At 36.9% G+C, this 21,475-nt stretch overlaps 1 long non-coding RNA gene across 2 annotated transcripts in view; it reads left to right on the top strand.

The window, feature by feature from the left end:
* The first annotated feature begins 3,490 nt into the window (after positions 1-3,490).
* The window catches only part of LOC112654106 (uncharacterized), a 70,337-nt gene continuing 52,352 nt past the window's right edge, over positions 3,491-21,475 (top strand). Inside the window, exon 1 of one of the 2 annotated variants that reach the window (XR_003132747.3) lies at positions 3,491-3,607. This is a non-coding gene — a long non-coding RNA (uncharacterized LOC112654106). Of the gene's footprint in view, positions 3,608-15,212; positions 15,296-21,475 lie in introns of those variants that run through there. The other variant, XR_007409696.1, reaches the window with a different exon arrangement.

Raw genomic sequence — 21,475 nt, 5'->3', positions numbered from 1 at the left:
GGTCATTTTATGAGATGTAAAGACAGAAGTGTTTCTGGGAGGCATTCGGCTCACTCCCAGGGAGCTTTTATTGATCTACTGTAAAAAGCCAATTTCTACTTTCATATGTGTAGAACTCCTATTGAGGTCAAAGGTAAAGGACACACCTGGATCCAAACACGATGTTTTAGCTTGAATTTTCTAAAATAAATTTCAGCAGGGAAAAAAGTTAATATGAAATATTAAGCCCATAAGAGTCATTCTACACACAGTGATATCTCTGTAATGTTTCTCTGCTCTGTAGGAAACTTGATCCACTCTATATTTGTTTTGAATTGCTCTGTCCATCTATCTCACTTCCAAAGATTACCTTTATTCTCCTACTCAGCCATTTAAGGGAAAAGACAAAAGAAAAGGTCGAACGCAAAGGCTGCTGGAAACTTGGGTTTTTAATTTGCAGCTATTTGTTTTACTATTAAGTAGTAACAGTTGAGTGGCTTGGGGCAAGCTACATTAAACTCTTTGATATTCAGATTTAGCAGTTTTAGATTGGGCATAATGATCCCTGTCAATTGTTGATGAAAGAATTCAATAGGGATTTTTGTGTTGCTGTTTTTAAATTGAAAATATTCATGGTTTAAGCCTGATGAGCTTCTATGCCCTTCTATTTGCAATCTTGCTTTCATTTATATTAGACCAGTTATTGGGTGCTTACTGTGTTAAAGATATTCTTCAGGTCCCCACTGTAAAGAAGAGATTTGTGTTTGGACTAAGATAAGTTTTTAAAAGAAATTCTAAAAAAAAAAAAATAGGCTCTTGGTTTATCGAGTAATTTTATTTTTCGATGAAACACATTTCTAGATTTTTAATTCATTTCTGACAAAGAAATTTATTCCCCACCTTGCTGGGACATTTATATTTATTTAGAATATAAAGAATTTAGTCCTATGGCTCTGGAAGGCTTGATAACTGATTCCTTAGCAGAGAGTCCATCTCAGACCTCTGAAGCCATCTGTCTCCAAATCTGGACCTATAGACAAGCTGTGGACATCCTCACAACAATTTCATGTTGTAGTAATTGAATTAGTCTCTCCTGGGGCTTGTAATGACCTCTTTAAGTCTTCTGGAAAGTCTGCTAGGACTCTTTCTATCAGGGATGCATGCAAAGGAACTTCTCGGAATTTCTGATGAAGTTTGGGATGGCTGCTTGATATGGAGAATCAAGAGGGCCTTATCTGAAGGGCCGGCCAGGTGTGTGACTTACACCTTGTTATTTCCTAAACACAAGTCGGACTTTATCATATCCAAAGTATATCCCATCATAATCTTGCTCCACCAGTCTTCTTCCTTTAGCAAGATTATCACTGACAATGGCTCTTCCCAGTCTTAACTAAGGGTCCTTTTGTCAGGGAGGGTATATATGTGTAATGTAAATTTATACCTTCTCTCTTCAGGTTACTAGCTGTTTTCTTCTCCATTGATCCATGCCATGTCACCTCCTTATTCCCATATTACTCAAAGTTTTGAACCATTTAAAACAAGCCAAAACTTCCCTGTGTCCTTTCTTCAGCTCAAATTTCCATGTGAACATTTGATGTCCTATATTGTTAAAGGAGAATAAATAAATTCAAGGCCATTTTAAGAAAAACAACAGGTTAATTTTTTATATAGATTTTTTTTTCAAATGCAAAATTTCAAAAATACACAAAAAAGGAGAGACTAGTATAATGAACCTACATCTCTCTTCAAAAATTATCAACCTTTGCCAATGTTTTATCACCTTTTATCTTGTTGGTTGGTTTTGAAGCTAATCTGAAACATCATACCATTCTACAAATAAATACACTGCCCCACATTTCTAACATATAAAGAGAAATTTAAAATGTAGCTATCATGTAGTAATCATTTCTATCAAATTTAACAATAATTCCTTCATATCATTTATAAGTAGTCTTTACATTTTTCTCATGATCACAGTGATGTATCCATAATTACATTTAGTTATTATATCTCTTTTTTTTTTTTAATTTTTTCTTATTTATTTATGATAGTCACACAGAGAGATAGAGAGAGACAAAGATACAGGCAGAGAGAGAAGCAGGCTCCATGCACTGGGAGCCCGACGTGAGATCCGATCCCGGGTCTCCAGGATCGCGCCCTGGGCCAAATGCAGGCGCTAAACCGCTGCGCCACCCAGGGATCCCTAGTTATTATATCTCTAAAGTCTCTTATTACACTAAATTCTTCCTTTATATACCTTTCTTTTCTTTTCTTTCTTTTCTTTTTTCTTTTCTTTTCTTTTCTTCTTTTCTTTTCTTTCTTTTCTTTTCTTTCTTTTCTTTCTTTCTTTCTTTCTTTCTTTCTTTCTTTCTTTCTTTCTTTCTTTCTTTCTTTTTTTTGTAATTGATTTGTTGGAGAAACCAGTTAATTTGTCCAGTAGAATGTTCTACATTCTGGATTTGACTGATTGTTTCCTTGTGATGTTATTAAATGTCTGCTTTCTTCCATGTTTCCTGTTTACTAGTCATTAGAACTAGAGGCAAACTATGACTCTCAGATCCAAACTGTGAGAGAATACTTCATAGTAGCTTCCGTGTGCTTCATAACACATCACATCCTGAAGCCTGTTCTCCTTTATTGATTAATGATTAATTACACTGAGATTAATCAGTTGGTTTAGGCAAAGTTAGCCTAAGCCCTCCATTACAAAGAAGAGGCTATGGAACTTTAAACTATAAGATACTGTAGTTACAGGATACCTTGTAGTTTTAGCTCCCATTGCTGATCGTTGTCTGGATTCATCACTGAATTGTGGTTGTAATTTATTTTTTTAAGTTAAAGATTTATTTATTTATTTGAGAGAGAGAGAAAGAGAGAATCTCAAGCAGATCTCCTGCCAAGCATAGGGCCTGAGGTAGGGCTCGATTAACCCTAAGATCATGACCTGAGCTGAAATCAAGAGTCTGACTCTCAACTGACTGAGCTACTCAGGCACCCCTATTAAAAAGCTTTTTAAAAAACAATTCTTAAAAAAAACAAACAATTCTTAAACTTACTGAAAATTTGGAAGTACAATATAGAAAGAAGATTGTTTCTTCCTATGTCTTTGAGAGTTTGCTAATGATGTGAAGCCCATCCATTCCCTAATACTTCAGTATGTATTTCTGGCAACAAGGAAGCAAGTGTCCGTGTTGGGGAAGCCTGTGTGAAAAGGAACTGTGGAAAGCCTCTAGGAGCTGATGGTGGCCTCCTATCAATAGCCAGCAAGAAATCGATGCCTTTAGACTGTTAGAGAGAACTGAATTCTACCAACAGCTTGAGTGAGATGAGTGTGGATCCTTCTCAAGTCAGATAAGCCCGCAGCTCCTGCTGAAAGCTTGATGTTGACCTTGTGAGACCCTAAGCAGAGAATCCAGTTAAGCTGTGCCTGGACTTCAGATGCATAGCAACTGTGAGATAATAGATGTGTGGTTTTAAGTCTCTCAGTTTGAGGTCACTTGTTATGTAGCAGCAAACAACATTCCACTGTGGAACAGCATGTCTCCCTCTGTCCTCAAGCCTGGATGCCTACTTGCAATGGCCTAACTAATGACTCTAGGACTGGATTGTTTGGGAAGGAAAGAGAGGGGTAAGTGAGAGGGAAGGGAAGGGGAGGGAAGTGGCAGGAAAAGGGGAAGAGGAAGGAAAAGTAAGAGAGATAAGAAAGATGATTTTCTAATTTGGTTTCCTTTCTGTATTTTTTACCTGGAAGTCTTCTTTAAATAAAAGTATTACCTCAACTACTTTGCTCTCCAGAATTCTATTTGTACAGGAAAAGAAGAAAAATCCTTAATGTTCCCTTTTGTTTTTCAATGTTCAGAATAAGGAGTTGGTGCCCTAGCAATATCTGATAGTGAACAACAAGTTTATTTAGAGAAATATAATCATGAAGCCATGAAATTTTGTTTTCATAAGATGAATTTCAATTTATTGTTGCTATTCCTTTTGATGTTTAAATTGTTCTATTATGAGGTTATTGTGAGCCCCTTTATGTTGACTTCCATGTCCTTTTGACATTAATCTCGTTTGTCTTTGATAGCTTTTTACTTTCTGGTACAGCAAAATGATCCAGTCTGTGGGGTATATCTATGTTCTTGATATGGAATAATCGAAGAAGCCTGCTCAGAATTGTTATTTAAAGATCAGAATCTGGGAAATAGAGATATTACTACTACTGGGCTATCATTGTTTCTAGACCTTTTCAGTGGGTAGAGTGGGAAAACATAGTTTATTTTTTAAGAGTAAAAAATTGTGATTCATACTTTTTTTTTTTTTTTTTTTTGATGTGTTTTATTTAATTTGTCACCAGGCACAAGGCATTGGTCTACCATCCCCTCCTCTCTATCCTGGTCCTCTCTCCCACCTTCTCCCTCCCCTGAATTAGAATAGATAAGAGAAACATAAATATGATATAACCAGGCAAACCTTCTGATTAGCTTTCCCTGATGAACACTAGCTACCTTGGTCATTACAGTGACGTTTGTATATTTGTTTTATACACTTTCACCTCAGTTTATCTCACAAAGCTTAATGTGCTTTGTTCAAAATTGCTACAGGTACACTTTTAACATTTCTGATAAACAAAAAAATAGGTTTTGTCTTTGCTGATTGAATAAAATTGGGAGGTGCTGTATTTTTGTTGTTTGGTAACAGGGCTTACATTGGCTGAGAATGTGGTGGCGATTTTCAAGGGCAAGAAGTCTGTCTAAGCATTTTCTGTTAAACCATTAGCTGAAAACATTTGGTCAAATCACAAGTAGCGTGGGCTGGGCTTCAGTAGGTGGGACTCTGGCCACTTGCCTTCTGGGGCTCACAGCCTCCCATCTGTTCCCCTCTCACCCCTGCCATGCCCCCTAGAGGCACAGGGTTGCGGAAGTGGGGGTGGGGGAAGGGGCTCTTACTTTTCACCCTATGCACATACTGATGTTTTTTTTTTTTAAATTCAAATTTAGAATTTGCAAGTACCCAGAGTTAGCTAACCTTGAAGTTAAGGGCACAATCCTCCAGTCTGGAGGCCACATCTACTTAAGACTTCTGATACCAGCCGTAAGTCTGGGAGTCCCCAGGGCCAGCCTGACTTCATATCAGTTGGCTACAAGTCCCCATGGACTCCCTCAGGTATTGAAATTAGCTGAAAATGAATCACAGAACTCATGAAAGCTCTACATTTATGATTATAATTTTATTACAGAAAAATACACACATCAGAATTGGACAACAGAAGAGACATTGCAGGAGGAATCTGCATCTGGGAGGGTTCTAAGCTTGAAGCTTCCATGCTCCAGGGGCATGTTACTTTTGAATCTTCAGTGTGTGACAATATTGCCAACCCAGGAAGTTTTGTGTCCAGATTTTTACTGAAGCTTCATTACCTGGGTATGATTGATCAAATCCTCACCTCATGGTTGAACTCAGTCTCCTGCCCCTTCATTTCCCTGGAGGCCAAGCTGATATCACATGGTTCAAAACTCCAAGTCAAAGCACATGGTTATTCTTTCTGATGTGTCGAGCTAACATCGTGAGTCATTTCATTAACATAAGCTATCTGGAAACTCACCAGGAGTCTACTAGGTAGCATAAGCTATATGAATACCAAAGACACTCCTACCCTTCAGGAAATTCTAAGAATTTAAAGCCTACTTCCCAGGAGTTGGGCAGATCTCTTTTTTGGGAAAATTAATACTTCACTACACAACGAAGTTTTACTTAATGCTTTTGGCTTGATAATCATATTTCTTTATGCTAAAACTCCTGGTTGATGCTCAGGGATAAGATGATCCCTGGTTTAAGGAATTAGGGAACTATAAAATGCAAGAAGCGTACCAAAAAAAATGAGGTCACAAATGAGTGTTGGAATGTATGGTGTAATGCACAAAGGCTCAATGGGTGTGAAAGAGAATGACCATAAGTAGTTTAATGGAAGAGGCCGGTTAGCATAAGTTGAGTTGTTGTAATGAATAGAAACCAAAATGTGAGTTTCAACATATTAGTAATTTGTTGTTTGCTCATGTAATAGTACAAAGGCTTCTTGGTTCCATATAGTTATCAAGAATCCAGGCTAATGGCCCAAGTTGCACTTTTAATACATGGCTTCTAAAGTCAATCTGGATATTACCATCCCAGTCTCTTGGTTGTAGGAAGGAGCATGAAGCACTGATTGCTGGACACTTGTTAGGTTATACTCATGAGTGGTTCATACTAACCCACTTACATTCCATTGGGTGGTCCTCTTTCTTAGGGGCCCCAACTGAGAGTAAGGGAGGCAGAGAAATCTGGTAAAGATATATTCTCAGCAGGGAGGTAAGAATTAATTTGGAGGCGAATTAACAGCCTTTGTCACATAGAGCCTGAGTTAACTTTGAAGATGAAGTATGATTGGAAAGGAAAAAAAGAGAACATATTTCTGGGGAAGATGGAGAACAGTGAGCAAAGCAGACCAGAGTCAAGTTACATGGTTGCGAAAAAATAAATTGTTGGAAGGGCTAGAGACATGATTTGATAGATTATTCCTTGATTCACATGGATTTATAAGTACTTGTTTAAAAATTAGTTTCCTCAACTAGACTATCACCTTCTAGCACAATATCTGTCATACAGTGGATATCCAATTAATGTTGTGAAATCAGGATGCTAATTTTGATTATTTAACCACTGAGTTTAATCAGTACAGTGCTGCCTTTGAGGAATAACTTATCTGTCATCTTCAGGATGTATCAGTTTTATTTTATTTTCATTTTTATAAAGATTTTATTTACTTAATCATGAGAGATACAGAAAGAGAGGCAGAGACAGAGGCAGAGGGAGAAGCAGGCTCCCTGCGGGGAACCCGATGTGGGACTCCATCCTGGGACTTTGGGATCATGTCCTGAGCCAAAGGCAGATGCTCAACTGCTGAGCCAGCCAGGTGTCCCAGGATGTATCACTTTTAAAGGCATCCCATCAACTAATACTCTAATCAACATGTTATTTATTTATTTAGCAGAAACTTTAGGTCTTACCTGGAACTGCCTCTTAATTTGTCGTAGTTTTTATTTGCTCTTGTGTTTATGCACATTGAATGTATGCCTTTATGAACCAGGTCAAAATGATCTACATATTATGGCTGGAGATTGAAATAAATTTTGTTTACTGAAAATACAGGTATTATATTTACAATGAAGGAAGATATCCTTAAAATAGTTAGACCACAAGTGAAGCTACTCAAAAGAAGAAAAATACGGCGAAGATGGAAAACAGTCAATGATTATAGAAATACATGAGATATAAATATCTTACCCTTTTTTATTCTTATCTCTTTATTTAGCTAGAAGATGAACAATTATTCTGAATGAAACACTTTGATTATAGTATTTACCATGATTTTGTGTCTACTGATAGGAATTTTGTTCTTATTTGTACTCAGAGCACAGAATTTAATAATAAAACATAACAACACTGATAATTTTTATTCTAAGTACGTACCTTGATTTATTTCTTAAGGATCTGCAAATGTGTAGGCAAAAATACTGCTAAGGAGGGGGATGACTGGGAAAAAAATGTATGTTGCTTGGCCTATACATCTGATTGAATTTGTTTAAAATGGAGAATTTCAGTTACTATGCAAGATCTTGCCTTTGACCATTCAGATTCACCATCTATCCTTCTCTACCGTGGACTGTGTCCTGGGAGGCTACCCTGGATGGACTGCTTTGGGGTTTCTTGTCCTCTGGCTTCAGTTTGGGTTCGGACAGTGGGAATACTTGCAGTATAGGTCAGAGAGAGAAAGAGAGGAAAAATTATTCCTCTAGTTTCTACATGGTGGCATTGTGTCAAAAAATGAATGTATCTTTTGTCTAAAATTCACAGCTCCTTTTAGGTAGCCCTCTCTAAGCAATGCTCTCCCTCCTTCCTTCTCTCTCTTTCTCTGTGTGTGTGTGTGTTTGTCTGTCTGTCTCATGGATTCTAGTAGATATTCCTTATAATCCTCATTGTTTCAGACCTGCGAGGATTAGCATTTCCACACTATTACTGGCTCTAGCACACTATACTACCTTTTATTGCTTCCTTACAAACTGTCTATACCTTTGTAAACAGATTCCATTCATGAAATTCTCCTCACATAACAAATTTGAGACTTCATTATTTTGGGGCCAAAACCTGTCTGTAGTAATTGGCACCAGGGATTAGAAAGGGTACTGGGAGTGAATTGCTCGCTTAGATCAAGAGAATGTTCTTGCTGGGGGCATGGGACATGGATAATTTTTAGCATACAGTAGCAATATGATTATCTCAAAATTCATAGTAGTGGCGTGGGGTTAGGTGCAGGTAGAGGGCAAGGCATTGAGAGATCAGTTGTGAACTTAGTTGCTATCACGGCAATAATGATTAAAAGTTAGGGTCCTAGAGAGTGTATACTAGGAAATGGAGAATTTTAAAGCTTAGAATATGTATCAAAAAGCCAAACCGCCTCAAAGGCTATTTAAGAGTGCTATATATCTTATTGTGGCAGGTCAGATACAACTGACAAAGTAATGGACCTAGCTGGAAGGGGCACGGAAATTCAGCCCCAATTAAATGTTCAGCATTGTCAGGTCTATTAGATAACGTAAGAATAATAAAGGAGAAGCATGGGGACTCTGAAATATGGGAAAGAATCCTTTGGGCAGACACACAGACAAGGTTGACTCAAATCCTCTTCTGCTGGCAAAGGCAAAAATCTTTCCTTTATCTCAAAGAACCTGCCTTATCCTGTAAAAAAGACTTTTGATGACAGTTTCTGTTGCCTCAAGGAGATGTTTGATAACTTAGGACTTCTCATCAAGGCTGACCCAACAAATGCTACTGGTTTATGGTACTCATCCTGGACTATTCTCTGGGTTACAGGCCAGCTACCTGATAGAAGGTTGATTGTATGATACCATGCCTGTTCCTCATGGAGGGGACAAAACTTAATCTTTCATGATCTGGGCACGGATTTGTATTTCTTGCCCAGTGTGCTTCTGCTAACACCGCTATTAGTGCATTTATGCTATGGGATAGCATGCTATGGGGCGCCTTGGCCATTGACTTGGTATTTTTTTCATGACATTGCCTCCAATCAGAGGACTCATTTGACAAGAAAGGAGGGATAATAATGGGCTAATTCCATAGAATTAACTGGTTTTATCATGAGCCCCATTGAATAGAAGCAGCTGAATTACACATGGAGGAATGGCTTGTTGAAGCTTAGTTACAATTTCATTTGGAAAGTAATGTATGCCAGAGAAATGAGTCCTGTAATGCTGCTTTATCCTTTATGACTTTCCTACACCTCAACTTTTATGAAATTCTCTTTCATTTATCAAGCATGTTGCTTTTTACTCTTATTTTCCGCTCCTCTACATAGCCTGATTTATAACTGATCAGTTGAAGTCAGGGTGCATTTCTTGGGATTTATGGAACTAAACAGATAAAGGGATAGTTGTGAAAGATTTGCTCTTTAGCTGTAGAATGTTGCTAGTAATTAGGAGGTACCTGTAGGACAGCCCAAAATTTAATCTAAGAGGTTAAATTTAACTTGTAAATGGAGCAAACTGTTTGTTCCAAGTGTTGTATCTTCATTATTTTGACAGCAGGGATTTTAAAAAAATTCACATACATTAAAACTATAGATGTGTGCATCAGTGGGTGAGAAAAATAAATAATTGAAGACTCCACAGCTCTTGGGCCTTATTTCAGAGGCACATTAGGTAGCCTCTCTGAGCTCTATTATAGCACAATTCTTTGCTCATTCCCTGTTTCATTTGTCTAAACAGGAGCACGTTGGAGAGGGTTTTAAACGCCTGCATCCCAAATAGCAAACTCCTTGTGGAAATCATAGAGTTTTCCTCCTGTTGGTGGTTGGGGGAGGATTGGTGACACAAGTTTGTAAAGCTAAACATCTTAGTCTTGAGGGCTTATTCAAGGTTACTTGAAGGTTAATTTAAAATTTAAAAATTAATAACTTTTTAAAGTTAGTGCTAAATCATACTTTCTAGCCCAGTACTACACAACCCAGACAACTATGTTGAATTTTATTTATTTATCTTAATAGCTGCACTCCCTTTTCTGGTTCTGGCCCTTTTACTAGAGTTGATAACATTGAATGATATTCCACAATCCTGAAAATTATGATTCAGAAAACCTGTCTGATAATTTCTGATGATTCTACAGACTTCACTGACATGCATTTAGGCTGGTTCCCTTAATATGCATAAACTTGAAATGCCTGACCACTAAAGGTGAAAACCTGGAGGTATGAAAAGGTCAACTGTACGTATAGCCTTAGACAGAGGTCAACACATTCATGGTACATGTCAGCAGATGTTTGCAGCTCTTAGAAACCATATACTTTCCTGGTCGTATTTTATCAGAAGCTATTCCTGCAGCTCATAATTTAGGGATTTTAGCAAGTCATTGACCTCTAACTTTGTATTTGTATTCTTTTGGATTAAATTGATGCTAGATAGAGTGTGTATGAAGGACCAAATCAAGAGGCTCCAACAGTGTCTGGACAGTATGTGTCTTAGTGCAAGGTTCTGATGCCATCCCCCGTAATGTCACAGGTCCTGTAAGTCCCATGGAACTACTTGTGGTTTTTCACATACATTATGCTCTTGTTTCTCTCTCCATTTAACCTGAAATATCCTTCTTCTTTTTATCTTTCATTTTCCAGTTCCCATCCCATGGAAAACATTCCTCAGGGACTCAAGTCTATGGCAGGTTTTCATCTACTGTGCCCTTATAGGGTGCATTTACTCTCTCTTTTATAGTTGACTATTTATTACACTAAATTATATTCTCCCTGAGGGAAGGAAATGTAACTATTTATATTTCTGTTCCTAGGAGTGGTTTAATATATATGAATACGGTCTTTGCTATCTGTGAAACTTGGGTTCAAGTTCCAATTTTCCATTCATGAGGTATCACCCTGGATGAACTATTTATACTTTCTGAGTATATTAGTTTCTTCACTTGAGAAATGTGAAAAATAGTATTACTTAATACAAGAATTTTGAAGATGAAATTATCTATATACAAAGCACTTAGCTCAGACCCTAGAGGATATTACATGCTCAATAATTATTATAAAGTATTCCCAACAGATGCAGAATAAATCTTCCCCATACATATTGAACTTGGATACCTAACAAAAATGGAACCACATAATTATCTTGAATCATTGGCCTACAGGAAAAACTGTTAATCATCAAGCAAGTAAAAATTAAGGGCAATGAGCAAGATCTGACAATTAGTTCATTATTGTGCCATTGCAAACATTATCCTACCACCCACACATGTATTATTACATTTGAGTAAGTTATAATATTGCTATGAAATTTCTTCCAAAATACTGGAATTGAGAGTTGTAGCAGTTAGCTTGCCCTGTTAAGAATATTATTGAAAGAATGAAGTTCAAGCTTATTTTCATGACACAAAGAGCTTTTCATGGTCTTTCTTCTTTCTCTCCTAACCTAGTTCTCTATTCCATTCTACATTTTTGGATTCCTGTCATAGGCAGTTTTATCATGAACAAACTCATCCAGTAGTTTGCATTCCTCCCAATTTCCATAGCAGACACTGAGATTCAGATCCTATGGCATATTTGCTGATAAAACTTTTCCCATAATCTAGTATATAAGTTACTATGTTATTTTTTGTGTTCCTACCATACCCCATAGATTTCAGGTCACATTTCTTCATATGGATATGGCTTCCTGTAAACCACGTGAGGGCAGGCCCTGGTATACAGCAAATGCTTAGTATATCGAAGCAAAGCAACAAGTAATACAGTAATCTAAGCATATTTAAGGGACATTAGAAACTGTAATTCTTACATTTTAATTCCACTTGTTCTCCATGTCCTTTAAGAAACATCTGTTTATTTCTTATATTTTCCAAAGAGTCTTTAGGTTTCTTCAATATGCATTTGGATATATAGATTACCCATATTTGCCCAATGATCTGGGAAGATAGTCTCTACAGGAATCAGGGAAACATGCTCATAATATTTAGGGATCTTTTATTTTAATGGAGATCTTATTCTCTCTTAAACACAATCAGTACATTTTCCAAGGTAATAAAATCTGACAACAGTGAAAATAAAGACAGAATTTCCAAATATGACAAACTACACTATTTTGTATATAAAATGAACTTACATAGTTTGGTCAATATAAAAACACTGAATTCAGGGATCCCTGGGTGGCGCAGCGGTTTGGCGCCTGCCTTTGGCCCAGGGCGCGATCCTGGAGACCCGGGATCGAATCCCACATCAGGCTCCCGGTGCATGGAGCCTGCTTCTCCCTCTGCCTATGTCTCTGCCTCTCTCTCTCTCTCTCTGTGACTATCATAAATAAATAAAAATTTAAAAAAAACAAACAAACAAACACTGAATTCAGATTTAGGACCACAGTTCAAGTCAAATCAGATCAACACAATGACTAATCTGAGGTCAAACTCAAATAAATACTGCCTGAGTGAGATCGATTGCAGGGCTAGAATTTAGGCTTTATCCATCGCACTCAGGATGAGAAGAAGCAAAACAGGAACTTGCCCTAGCCTACTTCGGCTGCTTCCTGTATCTGACCCCTGTTTGAGGTGCAGACATCTCCTTTTTCTCCTGCTCTCTTTTATCAGTCCTTTTGGCCCTGATTGTATGAGGGAGCTGGGGTTTGGTTGTCCTTCCTTAAGCACTTGTACAATCTCTCCCTGTTCTTCCCCTTGCCCAAGAGGCTGCACAGATATGAAGGTTGAGACATGAATGGAAGTCCACCCTCCCCTCATTAGAAACGTGATCTTGTACAAGTTTCTTAAACTCCCTGAAGCACAGTTTCTGCCTTTCCTGAATGAGATCACATGTCTTCACAGGATATTTGTGAAAATCAATGGTGGAATATATATGAAAGCAACAAGTAAACTGCCAAACAATATGCAAGGGTGAGTTCAATATTACACATCTGTGCTACATTGCGAGTGCCAGTAGGCCAAGACTGTTTTATGTTGAACTCTCCAGTATTTTTCTTTTAAGGGTGATGTTGGTAGACGACATTGTTCTGTTCCCATCTATTGAGAGGTAGAATGTGAACATGGGGACATATCATGCTCCAATCCACTCACTGGACAACCTTTGGGGTAAGAGTCTGCCTGTAGAGCCCAGTTTTCTATGTAGCTGTAGGTTTATCTTTTGTCTTAATACTTTAAAAATATTCTTGATGGAAATTGTTTAAAAATAAATTGAAAGGCTGAAGGAGCTAGTGAAGAAAGATGGATGGATGATTTATTGTGAACAGAAGGAAATATAAAATATATTCTGACTCTACCTCATTGCCTTCTAAAGAGCATAGTCACCATAATTTTCTATTTTATTAGTAATTCAGGGGCACCATTATGAATATTAGTTACACTCTGCTATAACAATATGATGACTTCAGGGAATATGCTGCATATTGGGTTATATTTGGCTTAATACCACATAACTTTAAATTGTGTGAGATTTGATTGTTTTATAATTTTTTATTTCCTCCTCTGCTGCTCTCTTCTCCTCACTATGAGGTAATACCTATACTAGCCCTGTTTTTTCTTATTTACTGCTTTCTCATAGAAGTCAAGAGTGTATTCTAAATAAGTCCCCCTCTCTGTAGGCCTCTCTCAGAAGAAGCCTGGTGGTTACTCCAGGACTCTGAGAGCTTTAGAGAGATCTCTAACCTCTCCCACCTCATTAGATACTAAGAAACTTTCCCCCAGATGTGTCTCAAGATAGTCAGGAGGAATAATCAGGCCAAGAAGCCATTGCTTTCCAGGTTTTATATATATATATATATATATATATATATATATATATATATATATATTCATCTATTATTGGAGTCAGCCATTTGCTAAGCCACCCTCACTTCAGAACATCATTTAATCCCCAGTTAATTCATCTTCACATTTACCTCAGAAACTGCCACCGATCCAGAACTGATCCTTGCTTCCAAGTATGTTCCTTAGACTCCTTCAAGCAGGAACCCAACCCTCATAAAGGATGCCTCCCCTCCCTCTTGTTGAAAGCTGAATTCCATGATTCCTCTGAAGTACTTTCCCTTGATGCATCAAGTCAATAATTCTGATTTCGTCCTACTACAGGTGTGTTCCTCTTGGTCTTTGGTCGATTAGAGCATAACACCAGTTACTGGCAAATCCTCTTTATCGCTAACCTCTTTTCTGAACGTGACATTAATATTATGTTCTAACTGGGTCTGGACACTTCTCCTGGAGCCCTCCTCAAAGTGATAGCTATATATATTTTTTCATGTGTCTTATACCACTGGGCCTGCAATGGACTCTATGTCCTCTTGGTTGATTTTAGATCATCCTTCTTCTTACAAACACTCAGTGTTAAATCTTATTTCATCAGACTACATTACTACCCATGACTCTTCCTTGTGGTAGTCATCTATTGTCATCATCTGCCTCACTCTTCCCTGAAATTTTCAGCTCTTGGCTTTACAACAATATGGTTGTTTTAATTCTTGGTAATTTCATTATCTATATAGATGATACTTCCAATACCCTCAGTTCCTCAGTCCTTGACTTTCTCTTTTCTTATGACTTGTGTCTTCAGCCATCCCTAAATCATTCACTCCCATGGTCATGTTTTCGGCGCGTTCAGTACACAACAATTTAATTCTTCCATGATCTCAACTTCAAGCCCCCACTCCCTGAATAGCAGCTCCTACTTTTTTTCTGATGCACTTGACTATCTCAACTCCAATAATTTTTCAGTCCTACTGGGTAAAATTCTACCAGCATTTGCCTGTAACTACATCTATGCCTTCAATTCCCTCATTTTTTTTTTGGTCTTAGATCACATCCTTTATCATTATAACTTCTTACTTGACCATGAAAAGCAAACAATGTTGTTTAATCCAACTCTCCCCTTGCTCTATGTCTGCATGACTAAACATGACTGCGGAGGAACATAAAGCCATGCTGTCTGATTTGATTTGATTTTATGATTTTTGCTTGACAGATAGTGTTTTTTATTGTGACAGAACATATGTAACATAAAATCTACCATTTTAAACATTTTTGAGGTAGACAATTCATTGGAGTTAAGCACATTTATACTGTAGTATATCCATTACCACCACTCAGTTCCAGAACTTCCTCAGCTTCCAGAACTAGAACTCTGTATCCATTAAACAAAAGCTCTTCCCTCCTCAACTCCCCAAACTACTGACAACCACCATTCTACTTTCTGTCTTTCTGAATTTGACTACTCTAGCTACCTCATGTAAGCAGAATCAGACAATATTTGTCCTTTTGTGACTGGCTTATTTTGCTTAGCATGAAGTGTTCAAGGTTTGCCCATATTGTAGCATGTGTCAGAATTTCATTCTTTTTTTCAGGCTGGGTGTATGTACCACATTTTGTTTATCCATTCAGGATTATATTTTAAATTTCTGGTCATTTAACTCCTTTGAGCTTCAATTCCACCAGATTGTCTTACTCCATTCCCACATTAATTTTACTATCTTTCCTAGACTATTATTTCATACCTTACTCTACTTTCTCAAATCCATAAGACTTTACTCTTAGCCATTGATTTTGCTTTCTATATTACTGAGAAATTAGAAGCATTCAAAGAGAGAATGTCTGCAAGATTCCATTGTCATATCTACCAATGAATCTTAGCACTAATATACACTATTTCCTCACCTTTCATTGTCATCTATTTTGGACTAGCTTACATTCCTTTTTATAAATACTCAAGGTCATTGCTGTAACAGTTGTCCTCTCTTTTGCCTACAAATCAGGTTTCCTTTTTAAAAAACAAGTTTAAAACTTTTTTCCAGTTTTACTGAGATATAGTTGACATATAACACTCTGTAGGTTCAAGGTGTACAGCATAATGTCTTGACTTACATATATTACAAAACAATTCCCCCACAAACAATTTGGTTGGCATCTATCTTCTCATACAGACACATACACACACACAAATGTTTTTTTTCTTTCATATGAGAACTGTCAGAATTTACTTTTTTTCAAAGATTTATTTATTTATTTATTTAACTTTAGTGGGTGGTAGTAGAAGGGGAGATGGAGTGGGAGAGAATCTTTAGCAGGCCCCATGCGCAGTGTGGATCCTGACACAGGGCTCCATCTCACGACCCTGTGATCAGAGCCTGAGCTGAAATCAAGAGTTGGATGCTTAACCAACTGAGTCAACCAGGTGCCACCAGGAATTAATTTCTTTCTTTCTTTCTTTCTTTCTTTCTTTCTTTCTTTCTTTCTTTCTTTCTTTCTTTCTTTCTTTCTTTCTTTCTTTCTTTCTTTCTTTCTTTCTTTCTTTCTTTCTTTCTTTCTTCTTTCTTCCTTCCTTCCTTTCTTTCTTTCTTTCTTTCTTTCTTTCTTTCTTTCTTTCTTTCTTCTTTCTCCTTTCTTTTTTAAGATTTTATTTATTTATTCATGAGAGACACACAAAGAGAGGTAGAGACATAGACATAAGCAGAGGCAGAGACATAGGTCCTGGGATCGAGTCTCCCAGGACCCCAGGATCATGACCTGAGCGAAAGGCAGATGCTCAACCACTGAGCCACCCAGGCATCCCAGGATTTACTTTCTTAACAATTTCTCATATACCATCCCATAGTGTTATCTACAGTCACAGGTACACTATATCAAGGGGAGGTATTTTCCTTTCTTCAGTTGAAGATCACAGTTCCAACCAGCCCTGAATTGTGAACAGGCTGATTCAGGAAGACTTACTATCAAGTCACTATAGAGTCTAAAAATTACAATTCTGATTTTTTAAGTGATCCAAAGCATGTGCCTTAAGTGCATTTTTTTCTTCTAAATTTTTATTTAAATTCTAGTTAGTTAACATAGTTTTAGGAGTAGAATTTAGTGATTCATCACTTGCATATAACACTCAATGCTCATCACAAGTGCTGTCTTTAATACTCATCACTCATTTAGCCTAAATTTCTATGTACTCTCAACTCTCAATGAGCCTTCAAGATCTTTTTTTTTTTTTTTTAAAGATTTATTTATTTATTCATGAGAGACACAGAGAGAGAGGCAGAGACATAGGCAGAGGGAGAATCAGGCTCCATGCAGGAAGCCCAATGCCAGACTCGATCCCAGACTTTGGGATCATGTCCTGAGCCAAAGGCAAACACTCAATCACTGAGCCATCCAGGGATCCCAGAGCTTTCAAGATCTTAATGAGTCTTACATAACTAAAATCTGATCACTTTATATAATTTCTTCCTTCACTTCCTGAATGTCTTGACTTAAATACCACATTCTCAGGTTAGGTCATGTTGGTCCCTCACACCCAACCATAGCAGTTTCTATTTTACTTTCCTGTTAGCCTTCATTGCTATCTCGCAAACTATATTTTCATTATGTATATTTTATATTGCACATGGAGCAAAGATTTTTGTTTTGTTTGCTTTCGCAAACAAATTCTATTATATTCTCAATGCTTGAAACAATGCCTGACACGTAGTTGGAATTTAATAAATATTTTCTGGATGAGTGAATGAAAAATTAGTACTGAGAATTAGGAAAAGTTAGATATTTAGAGCCATGTGTACAAGAGCAAATGGGTCCTTGGTTATTATATCCGTGGTTTTTCTGTGAGTAAAATTTTAGTTTTATGAAGTAGCAGCTTAATAACAATAATAACAACTGAGAACTTATTATGAACAGAAGCCATCCCACATGCTTTCTTCATTTCTTATTTAAGCCATACAATCACAAGAAATAGCTATCATTACCTCCGTTTTATAGATGAGGCTAAGCAACTTGTTCAGATTCACCTTGCTAGTAAGTGATTGTATTGGGATTCAAATCAGTTTCATCTGACTCCAAAGTTCATTTTTTTCCCCCCACTACATGGTTTACTTTTTGGCTCTTGGCTGGTGTTTTGGTTAATGGGGTATTAATGTAGGCAATAAATTAGAAAAACTGAGTGATATGCCATTAAGCCTTTTGAGTTTATAATTTTCTTTATTATGCAAACAGGTATAATTCAGTTTTAATATCTTCTGTATTTGTGAGAGATATGAATAGTCAAAATGTAGGGTAAGCATTGTTTTCATTTTTAATTGAAAATTAAAGTTTGTCCTGTATCAGAATCTGCATGCATGTAATAGTAGAGACAGATATGCTTGACCTTTTTTAGTGTAATATTTGGTTATTAAAAATGGAATTTTATTTGGTTTGACTATTTCTCTTGCATTTAAAAGGCAATAAAAAAGCTTTCCTGCAGCTAATTTAAAAATAACAGCAAATTCTCATGGATGCAATGCAAATATCTGCTGTGAGGCAAAGTCTGCTTCGTTTTATTTATTTATTTCTTCACTCATTACATTGATTACACTGTAATCGGATTCAGGGACCCTAACAATGGAAAATAAAATTAGATAGGTATATGTGAGAGAAAATTAGTGAGCTATTTGTCCAGCAATTGTACATGACATGGTGATTTTTGTTTTGAATTTTGTAAATCATTCATTTTGAGATTGTGATAAGCAACATTGATATCACTCAATTTTCCAAATGTAATTTGGAGCATTTTTTTTCTTTTAACATATTTTTGGTCATGTGATAAAATGGTGATAAATTAATTTACTTTCATATATAAAACTTCCTTTCTTTGATCAAAGAAAATGTTCATTGTCATTATACATACCTGAATAACTGAATGGTTTAGCCCTTGAAGAACTGATTTCTAGCTCCAACTTTTGTATTTTCTTAATTTCTGTGCCTTGATTTCTTCCTCTGAAAATTCAGCGTAATCCTTTTCCTGTTTATTTTATGGATAAACTGAAACTTCCACTAGGTAATTTATGAAAAATCACCTTGTAAGTTGGAGTCTCTATGTAAATGTAAAATAGTTGTGGTTTTATTGCTATTCTGTAGCTTAAAGGAATTATTAAATGCTTTATCTACTTAGGGTACGTGGGTGGCTCAGTCAGTTAAGACTCTGGCTCTTGGTTTCATCTCGTGTCACGATCCCATGGGTCCTGGGGTGGAGCTCCAAGTTGGGCTTTATGCTCAGTGGAGAGTCTGCTTGAAGAATCTCTCTGCCCCTTCCCACCCACACACATGCACCCTAGTGCACAGGTGGTCTCTAAAATAAATAAACTTCTTGCAAGATACATCCACGAAGGCAAAAGAAACAAAAGCAAAAATGAACTATTGGGACTTCATCAAGATAAGAAGCTTTTGCACAGCAAAGGATACAGTCAACAAAACTAAAAGACAACCTACAGAATGGGAGAAGATATTTGCAAATGATGTATCAGATAAAGGGCTAGTTTCCAAGATCTATAAAGAACTTATTAAACTCAACAGCAAAGAAACAAACAATCCAACCATGAAATGGGCAAAAGACATGAAGAGAAACCTCACAGAGGAAGACATAGACATGGCCAAGAGGCACATGAGAAAATGCTCCGCATCACTGGCCATCAGGGAAATACAAATCAAAACCACAGTGAGATACCACCTCACACCAGTGAGAATGGGGAAAAGTAAGAAGACAGGAAACAAATGTTGGAGAGGATGAGGAGAAAGGGGAACCCTCTTGCACTGTTGGTGGGAATGTGAACTGGTGCAGCCACTCTGGAAAACTGTTTGGAAGTTCCTCAAAGAGTTAAAAATAGACCTGCCCTACGACCCAGCAATTGCACTGCTGGGGATTTACCCCAAAGATACAGATGCAGTGAAACGCTGGGACACCTGAACCCCGATGTTTATAGCAGCAATGTCCACAATAGCCAAACTGTGGAAGGAGCCTCGGTGTCCATCGACAGATGAATGGATAAAAAAGATGTGGTCTATGTATACAATGGAATATTCCTCAGCCATCAGAAACAACAAATACCCACCATTTGCTTTGACGTGGATGGAACTGGAGGGTATTATGCTGAGTGAAATAAGTCAATCGGAGAAGGACAAACATTATATGTTCTCATTCATTTGGGGAATATAAAAAATAGTGAAAGGGAATAAAGAGGAAAGGAGAAAAAATGAGTGGGAAATATCAGAAAGGGAGACAGAACATGAAAGACTCCTAATCCTGGGAAACGAACTAGGGGTGGTGGAAGGGGAGGTGGGCGGGTGGTGGGGGTGACTGGGTGATGGGCACTGAGGTGGGCACTTGACAGGATGAGCACTGGGTTTTATTCTGTGTGTTGAAAAATTGAACACCAATAAAAAATAAATTTATTATTAAAACAAAAAATAAAATAAAATAAAATAAAATAAAATAAAATAAAATAAAATAAAATAAAATGAAAAATGGTGCTTAAAACAATTTTATCAACTTTATACCTTCTCCAAAATTGTTGGTTTTGGATTGTAACATTCACCTCTTATGATTATTTTTTTAGTTAGTGAAGAAGTCCCTGGGGTATAAAGTAAGCCCTTCATGGATTTAAATGATAGCACTGGTAATGAATTAACACCCTAAAACTTACTCAGATTGTATTTTGTTTTTCATGTTCATTTTTTTTTGTTACTAAAATAATCAATGTTGATATTGAAATAGTTTTTATTTTTTGTGGTTATAAGCAAGGTGGTAATGCATTTTTGAGTGCATATACCTTCACATATAATTTAATCCTGAGTTTTCTGGTTGACACGGTATATGACATGATTTATAAGAGATTGTGGGTTCAAATGGAACCTCATTTTGTAGCCTCTTCCCAATTCTATTTTCTTTTCTTCTCTTTTCTTTGGAGAGAGAGAGAGAGTGTGTGTGTATGAGCACAGGGGGAGGGGCAGAGGGAGAGAGGGAATCTCAAGCAGACTCCCCACTGGACACGGAGCCTGATGTGAGCCGCAGCCTCACGACCTTGAGATCATGACATAAGTTGAAGTCAAGAGTCTGCTGCTTAAATGACTGAGCCACCTAGGTACCCCAATTCTTCATTTTTAATCTATAATTTTAAATCTACAAGATGAACATCTAAATATCACATTTCTTAATATATGTAAATCCTGAATCATAGTCAATTTATGCTTCAAAAAAGAAAAAATAATAAGACTTTTTGTTATTAATTTCTAGTTTAATTCTGTTGTGGTCAGAGAACATACTTTGTATAACCAATATCCTTGGTTTTATGGCCCAGAATATAGTTTATCTTAGAAAATGTTCTGTTTGCACTTAAGAAGAATGTATACTCTGCTGTTGTTAGGTAGTGTTTTATTAATGTCAACCAGACCAAGTTGGTTGATAGTGTTATTCAAGTTTTCTATGTCTGTATTAGTTTTCTAGGGTTTCTGGAATGAAATATTGCAAACCGAATATCTAGAGGTCTGAAGTCAAGGTATTGGCAGAGTCATCCTTCTTCTTCTAAAACAGGAAATAAAAGATTTATTCCAGGTCTCTCTTCTAGCTTCTGGTAGTTCTTTGGCTTGTGGTAGCAGAACTCTGAAATTTACATATTGTGCT

The sequence above is a fragment of the Canis lupus genome, chromosome 3 (assembly GCF_003254725.2).
Source record: "Canis lupus dingo isolate Sandy chromosome 3, ASM325472v2, whole genome shotgun sequence".
Classification (NCBI taxonomy): Eukaryota; Metazoa; Chordata; class Mammalia; order Carnivora; family Canidae; genus Canis; species Canis lupus.
This window is presented reverse-complemented; position numbering and strand designations above follow the sequence as displayed.